This window comes from Anoplolepis gracilipes, chromosome 15, assembly GCF_047496725.1.
Source record: "Anoplolepis gracilipes chromosome 15, ASM4749672v1, whole genome shotgun sequence".
Taxonomy (NCBI): Eukaryota; Metazoa; Arthropoda; class Insecta; order Hymenoptera; family Formicidae; genus Anoplolepis; species Anoplolepis gracilipes.
The window spans coordinates 2720451-2728279 of record NC_132984.1 but is presented as its reverse complement, the minus strand read 5'-3'; the positions used below and the strand labels follow the sequence as shown (position 1 = coordinate 2728279).

At 33.0% G+C, this 7829-nt stretch overlaps 1 protein-coding gene and 1 long non-coding RNA gene across 3 annotated transcripts in view; one reads left to right on the top strand and one right to left on the bottom strand.

The window, feature by feature from the left end:
- The window catches only part of LOC140673966 (uncharacterized), a 49204-nt gene extending 47989 nt beyond the window's left edge, over positions 1–1215 (bottom strand). Inside the window, exons 1-2 of the long non-coding RNA XR_012048141.1 lie at positions 741–1215; positions 234–387 (exon numbers count right to left, since the gene is read on the bottom strand). This is a non-coding gene — a long non-coding RNA (uncharacterized lncRNA). The remainder of the gene's footprint in view (positions 1–233; positions 388–740) is intronic.
- Positions 1216–1252: 37 nt separating this feature from the next.
- Sk (small conductance calcium-activated potassium channel) overlaps positions 1253–7829 on the top strand; it is a 132326-nt gene continuing 125749 nt past the window's right edge. For both annotated transcript variants that reach the window (XM_072907228.1, XM_072907226.1), the window contains exon 1: positions 1253–1688. The gene's annotated coding sequence lies outside the window, so the exon portion shown is untranslated. The remainder of the gene's footprint in view (positions 1689–7829) is intronic.

The following is a 7829-nucleotide window of genomic DNA, read 5'->3' as shown; positions in this document are numbered from 1 at the left end:
CATTCTAAATAAAGACTAAAATAATAAATTTGAAAAATAATTTACTTAAATATATTATTTTATGATTATTTGTTTTCGAGAAATTGACGTTAGAAAAATCACAGACAAAAATGATCCATCAGTACGGAATAAAGATTAATATACATTATTTCAAGAGAGAAAACATCTGTGTAATAACGTCGAATGCATGAAAATATATCGTATATTTTTCAAAAACAGTAATTTAGAATTACCTGCTAGTTGACGTAGCACCGAGAACGTGGCCGGCCGAGCTTGCTTCCAAGAATCTCTCTGTCTCTTTTCCACGCGCACATATGGCGCCTGTGCCGTGCAGGTGCAGGATAACTTGATACGGATGTCTCGAATGTCACTCGACGACGTATAGCACTGTAACACGAACACATACGGAATACGTATGAGAGAAGTATAAATACGTGTTTTGATTTCGCTTCCTTGTATATCTCGCGATCCCCCTTCCCCTTTCTCTTCCCTCCGTAATCCTCGCCTTACGTTAGATCTTTTTTATCTCTAGCTTTTAGTGAACAGCCGGTCTCTGAAATGTATTTTTCTTAATATATGTCTCGAGCTCTTCTTATTTCCTTTTTTCGCGCGTCCCACAAACGTAACGAGAAATTACTACTGCCACGTTGATTCGAGCTTCCACTCGAGGCAGAAAAATTAATAGCGCAAATATTATGTTGCCTCTTCTTTATTCGACACTATAAATGATTTATAATTACCTGCTAGTATTTTCGATGTAATACCGAGAACTATCTATTTTCACGTACGGCATCTCACTCACTTGTCGAGATAATTTAACTGTCTCGAATGTCGCGCGACAACGCGACAACAGTAACGTGAACACTTTCCCGCCACGAGGGGTGCGTTCGGAAAGACGCTACAAACGCAACACTACCAGCTCGGTTCATATAGCCAATAGCAATATTAGCAAACACTATCAATGCAAACAGAATATCCCGAATGAAATAGTTGGTAGCGCCGAGTTATGACGTACTATTAATGACGCGTTGGTAGTATCACCATCTAATTGCATGGACAACCAATAGCTAAATAGTCTTCAAACGCACTCAAGAAATTACCGTCATCTCGAGCATGGAACGTCGAAACGGTCGTCGAAACGGTCGTCGAAACGCAGCCTCGAGAAGGTAAAATTAGTATACGGTAATAAAAAGTTACGTCGGTTCTTTCCTTCGCTCCGAGTACGAACGCTCTACGCGTTACGTTCAAAGTAAACAGACAGTTCCCCTTCCCACCTCTGGAATGTGTTGTGTTTTGATTTCGCGCTCGGTACGTGATCTCGCGCTTCCCCCACTCCTCCTCCCGCCGCCGTCTCGCGCGACGCGACGTGACGTAGCGAGAAGTCGTCGCCGGCTGCCGCTGGCTGCCGTGTAGTCTGAATGTGACCGCGTTGCGATGTGCGTCGCTCGCGCCTACCGAAGGATCGCCGAAGCCGCGTGCTCGTTGTGATTTCGCGTGATTTCGCGTGATTTCTCTGTACCCGGTGTAATGTGCGCGCGATAAACTCGGCGGACATCGTGGGAAGCGTCCTGTCCCGTTAATAAGCAGCACGTGCGATCACCCGGTGAGATTCTTCCAGCCGATCGACGATCGGCGTTCGATCCGATGCTGGTGGTGTCGGGAAGCGGCCAACGGCGGTGCATCGATCGGTGAGTTGTGACAATTGATCAGATCTGTTTCATCATTGTTTAAATTACGTTTGTTACTCGATAATATTTAACGCGTCGACGTTGATATTCTCCGTGATAGGGAAAAATATTATTCGCTTCTTTTTTTCACTTTACGTAAATAATTATTATAGAGTTATTTAATCCCGCGGCAGTGCCACACTGAATCCGAATAATGATCGATAAGAAAAAAGAAAATTCGTCCTTTGACCGTTAATGAGTCGAGCGAAAACTTCCGCTGTCACACATTTGTCAGCGTTTATTCGAACGTAATACGTAATTAAAAAAGCTATCTGTTTTTCGCGTCTCTCACAACACGAAATTATATAATCGCCATTGTATTATTAATACATTAATTACGATGTGACTGTTAATATATTTAATGCTCGTTTCACGATATCATTGACGAACGAAAATAATATAATACTAGATGTTAAAAAGCACGCTAATTATGATTGTATTTTAATTTTTAATCGAATATATACGCGAAATATATAACTCTCAGAATGAAACGCCGGCTCTAATCGTTTTTTGGATACGATGAATTTAAATTCACAACCGCGATATATTTCGTGTCGCAAAAGCGACGTGACTCGTGGGGTGTGCCGTCCTGACTCGACGTCCAGGTGTGTGTTACGTATGTACACATACATATGTCGCGTGAGTAACAAAGGTCAGGAGTGCGTTCCTCGATGCGCGTATATAAAGTGTCGAGATTCCAAAACGACGGGCGAACATCACGTCCTGTTAATTAGCGCCCGCGATTCCAATTAGTGTCGCGGTCCACCAATCGATGCATATCCTATGCGCGTTTATGAACGGATCGATGAGGTCAGCAAGACGACAATAGCAGCGGCCGCATCGATCGTTGAGTAAGTTCACTTGTCGTGTGTTTGCGTATAATTATCATTTATTTTATTTGCGATGGTTTAACGATGATTTCGCGATCATCGTACATACATATACATATCGTTCCCTTTGTATAGATAGTGGAAAGGTAAACAAATAAATAGATATGTAATTAAATTTTAAATATTGTAATAATCAAACGGAATATTTGGATAAATGTGATAGGAACTGTTTATTAATGTTTTATACAAGAGAATATATTTATTACGCTTGAATAATAATTATTGTTGAAGAAAGAAACCATATTACTATTTATTTTTTTATATTTACTAATGAAACGCAGAGCTATTCACAAATAATATTTGTATGGGTAATTGTTTGTTCATTCATGATCGAACACCTGTCGATGAAAATCTGGAAATAGATATGCGATGTTAATATCGAGAGCAAATGTAATGGCATTTTTAATTATTTATCAAACTATATGTTTAACAATTTTATTAATTCCAATATATATAGAAAATATTTTCTTTTTATAGAATGTAAAATATCTCAACTCTTGTAGAAACTAAAAAATCAAAGAAATAATAATTTTGAATTATTGGGGACAATTTCAGTCGAATTTAACCAAACATTTTATCATATTTTTGTAGAAACCACAACATTTATTTATTATTTATTTATTTATTATTATTTAAACATGAATGACTTGCGTGGAAAGCAAAGACTATTATTCTTTTAACAAAAAAAATGTTTCTATTTTCTTGTGTAACAACAAATATATGTATTTTTATTTTATATATTTTTATATAGAAAAATGTTACATCAAATTTTGATGTTATAATATTAATTCTTATTTTTATATCTTTATCTCAAGCTGTGTAAAATCTCATCATTTATCGCGATATCCTTATAAATCTTTCAATTATGGCATAAATGGATGTTGATAACTCAATTATCATGGCATATCTTATTGCTATATTTCCAGTCGTGATTGACATGTAGTGTTACACAACGATAAATTACATTCCATGCATTAATTAGTTACCTGGCGATGACTTGCGCATATTGCTTTCAATTTACATAAGTAATACAAATAACGTATTTAATGTCTGTAAATACTGCGGGCAATGAAATGCATTCTCGTAAAATGTTACACTTTACGCCTTTCAGGTCTCATTACTAATTGATGCGCCACCGATCGATAATAATAATAGTTTATCCCGATATCACAATACAATAGGTGTCATTCCGAAGATAAATAAACTTTTTTAGATAAATTTATTCAGAATATAATCGTCGCAGGAAAACACATATACATTTTATGAAAATTCAAATCGTGATATGTTATTTCGTTTGGTATATCTACATATATAATTAATATATAATTAAATTATACTAAATTTAGAAATTATTATCAGCATGACTAATGAAAATAATATTTCACAAAGAATTATTAATATGTTATTTGCAGTATAATATATTGTATTTAATAAATTAATTCTCATCCGTACTAATTAACTAAAGACCTAACCGTGTTTAATCTTGATTATACATTATGCTTCTTTCTCTATACGACTGAAACTGACAATGAGAGGTCTCACGCGATCGTATATTTTTATAAATTAAGAGTTGTTTTTGTAATAACTTTTTTTTATATAATTAAATAAATTAATGCATGTTGTTTCTCTTTATTTAAAAGAGAAATGCGGTAGGAAAAAAACAAATAGAAATAATAGATCTACAACAAATTGATTTCAATTTCTCTAATGCATCCACAGATAACAGCACGTGCGGAAAATTTAGGTTACTTTAAAATGTATAGAAGTACATTATTATTTAAATATATAATTCTCCAGCAGAGATCACATTAAATTAATTCTTAAAAAGCAAGATATATTATTTTCTAAGATTATTTTCTAAGAGCTCAGGTTACAACAGAAACTAAATAAAGATTATAAACAATATAAAAATTCTCTTAAAATAAAGTGAGGAAAAATGCAAAACAATTAAGAAAAGATACTTTAAAAATTAAAAAAATGTTAATAAACTGAAAAATAAATATTCTAGTTTAATATATACGATATTGACTTTATTTAGTTTAATTCAAAAGAATAAAAAGTGTATAATTACTTAATTTTTAAAGTGATATTTTTCGAATTATTATTCTTTTTAATGGGTCTATTTTACTAATTATAACATATTTTAGAGTAAATTGCTATTATCATTACTAAATGACACGGTTAAAAAATTAATTGGCGGAAATTCATTAGAAAAAGAGCGGTGAAATGTTAATATAGAAACAAAAATTCTGTAGACAATCTTGCAAGAATCAACCATTTCAACATACACAATGGCTTTTTCGTTCTATTCCGCATAATTCCACAGCAACCTTCCTTTCCAATTATGTCCAAAAGTGAGATGTGTCATCTCTCTTATACTAAATTACTGTCCTAGCTTTACCTCGCTATCAATTTTGTATGCCTCATGAAAAATTAAATAAAATACGGTGGCTCTCTTGCCTTTCTCTCTCTCTCTCTCTCTTTCTCTCTTGCATCACATGTCATTGGATTGGCAGTTGAATGATGTGACGTAACAGAGATCGATAACATCTTTCTACATCAATTCTATTCTATCGCAGTTTATATTGTTCAGCCCAAGTACTGTTTAGCATATCGCGTTTGTGTAAAAAAAAGTCTTCGAAACATATATTCTTAATCGGTACGAAACGTCTTTCAAATGATGCCGCGTAAATTATTTATAGAAATCCTTATTTTTAATATTAAATAATTTTGTATAACTCGTATTCTACGTCAATATTTGCGATTGTCTGAGCAATAATTGCCCGATGGAATTAATTGTACTTGTGATATATACACGATTCAACCCTTTTAGTTCCCAATATAGCTATGCTTGTCATATTTGCTGTGATTATTGGTGGAATTTTCCTCGATTATATCGATATTTCTATAAATGTATTCTTGAAAAGAATAGAAACGAAAATATGAAATTTGTTCAAGTATATAAAATTCAATTTAAAATTAAATTAAAATAAAATTATGTAAAATATAAGAAATTTTTTAAAATTTATCTACATGATTCTAATTTGATTTGTTCAAAAAATATAATAAAATTATACGTAGGAATGTTTTTATTTTTTTGTATTTAAATACATTTATATTTAAATATACGCAGAAAGAGGCTGATAATTTAACAAAAGACTGAAAGAATTAATAGATTGATAATAAAAACTTGGTTATAAATTAATTATTAACTTAATCTGAAAATCAAAGTGAAAAATCAAAAAGCATATATATATGTTACTAATGATAATTTTTTCTCGCTTTTATATGCCAGATTAAGCTGCAAGATTTAATATAAATGCATTTATATTTACGATATTTAATTTTATAGTAATTAACATAATTAAAATTCTTGCAATAAATAATTTATCAAGTATTGGATTTTAATAGGCATCAATGTAGAACATTGTTTGCAATGAATAATTACAACGGGATAATAAGATACGCTTCACAGTGAGTAATTAATCGCCATTCAAATTAACCATATTTATTAAGCTTTTAAGATACGCATATATAAATTATGATTCGAGGCAATGATAATTAATAATAAAGTTGCTGTGACACACACACACACACACACACACACACACACATACACACACAATAGACCGTGTTCCCTTCCAACAATTTGAAATGCACCGTGCGTCTTATCGTTATATGCAAATGTTTGTTAATAAAATAGTATCAGAGATCAGATTGTACGCGACGAATATTTGGATTTTGGAATAGTAAAACGACATACAAGGGCTTTTGTGAATAATTAACGAGCATCGGTACGTACGTATATATATATATCGATATACTCGAAACGCACTTCGCAACGAAGAGGGACGGTGGGGAAGGGGGAGGGGGGAGGGGGTTCACCGGCCGAACATTTGCGGGGAGAAACGCGAATTCACTTATTGCGGATTGCAGAATCACGCGAGCGCGCATATACCTATGCAGAGTTCGGAATGCATGCGCTGCTGAATTGCAGCGTGTGCCCGAAGCGAATTTAACCCCTTAGTAGCTCGCGTGTGTCCTATCCGCCCTCGTATCTCGATATCACGACCGGGGGGAGCAGTGACCCGCTTCACCTCCTACAGCCTGGTGTACAGTTTTACACGACGCTTTGCTGCCGCTCAGACTATATATATTATATGTACGACTCGGTGCTGGACTTGGCAATTCTTATCAGAAGAATAGGGGACGGAAGAAAAGTGTACGCGTTATCAGATACCATAAAGATTCGCATTTGGGTCAATTTATAATGCACAAGTAGAAAAACATGCGTACGTGTAATTTATTACGTTGTCGTGTGATGGCCTTAATAAAGATAATTTTTAGAACAGATTGTTATAATTGAATTGGATCGAGAAAGATATTTAATATTGAAATAATAAATAAAATAAAAAAATATAATAAAATTAATAATTAAATTTAATTATTAACTATATTAAAATAATTAAAATAAAAAAAATATAATAAATAATAAATAAAATGAAAAATAGAAAAAGTGATGATACTGCATGAAATTGTTAAGTTTTTATTTAGAAAAAATTAATTCTTGAAAATATTCCAAAAACTTTTCTCCTTGTATAGGTCTTTGAATTTTTCACTACTTTTCTGATTAAATTTGCAAATTTTAGATTTTATATTTTTCATTTATTATCTTGACTTACACGCCCGTTCGTATTGTTGATTTTTGAATTTTTTATTTCACACACACACTATTATTATATTAACATCAATATCGTTATGTCATGCAAATTTAATTAAAGAAGTTAAATTGAGTTTCTCAAAAGTTTATAGCTTGAAGAGATGACTTGCACACCAACATCAACAAGTTGTGAAGAAAATGAGAGAAAATGACATTTAATCGAAATGTTAATAGAAAATTTATTTGAAAATAATTGGAGTCTTTTATATGAAAGCAGTAACATTAGTTTTGCATTTTGTATATTGTATTGTCAAAAAGCAATCTCTGATTCGCCGTGCATTTAAATTGTATAATGCTTTTAAGTAGAGCGTGCCAGTTGCTAGTAAATATACGCGGTGTGATTTAGTCTTATGAAATGTGGTACGATAACATCAAACATCGTTAACCGCAGGTATATGTGTACATACATGCGTGACTTGCAGTCGCCCCGTAGAAAGCGTAGAACTTGCGCTTACATCGGTATTAATTTATCGTGTTCAAAAGGGAACCGAT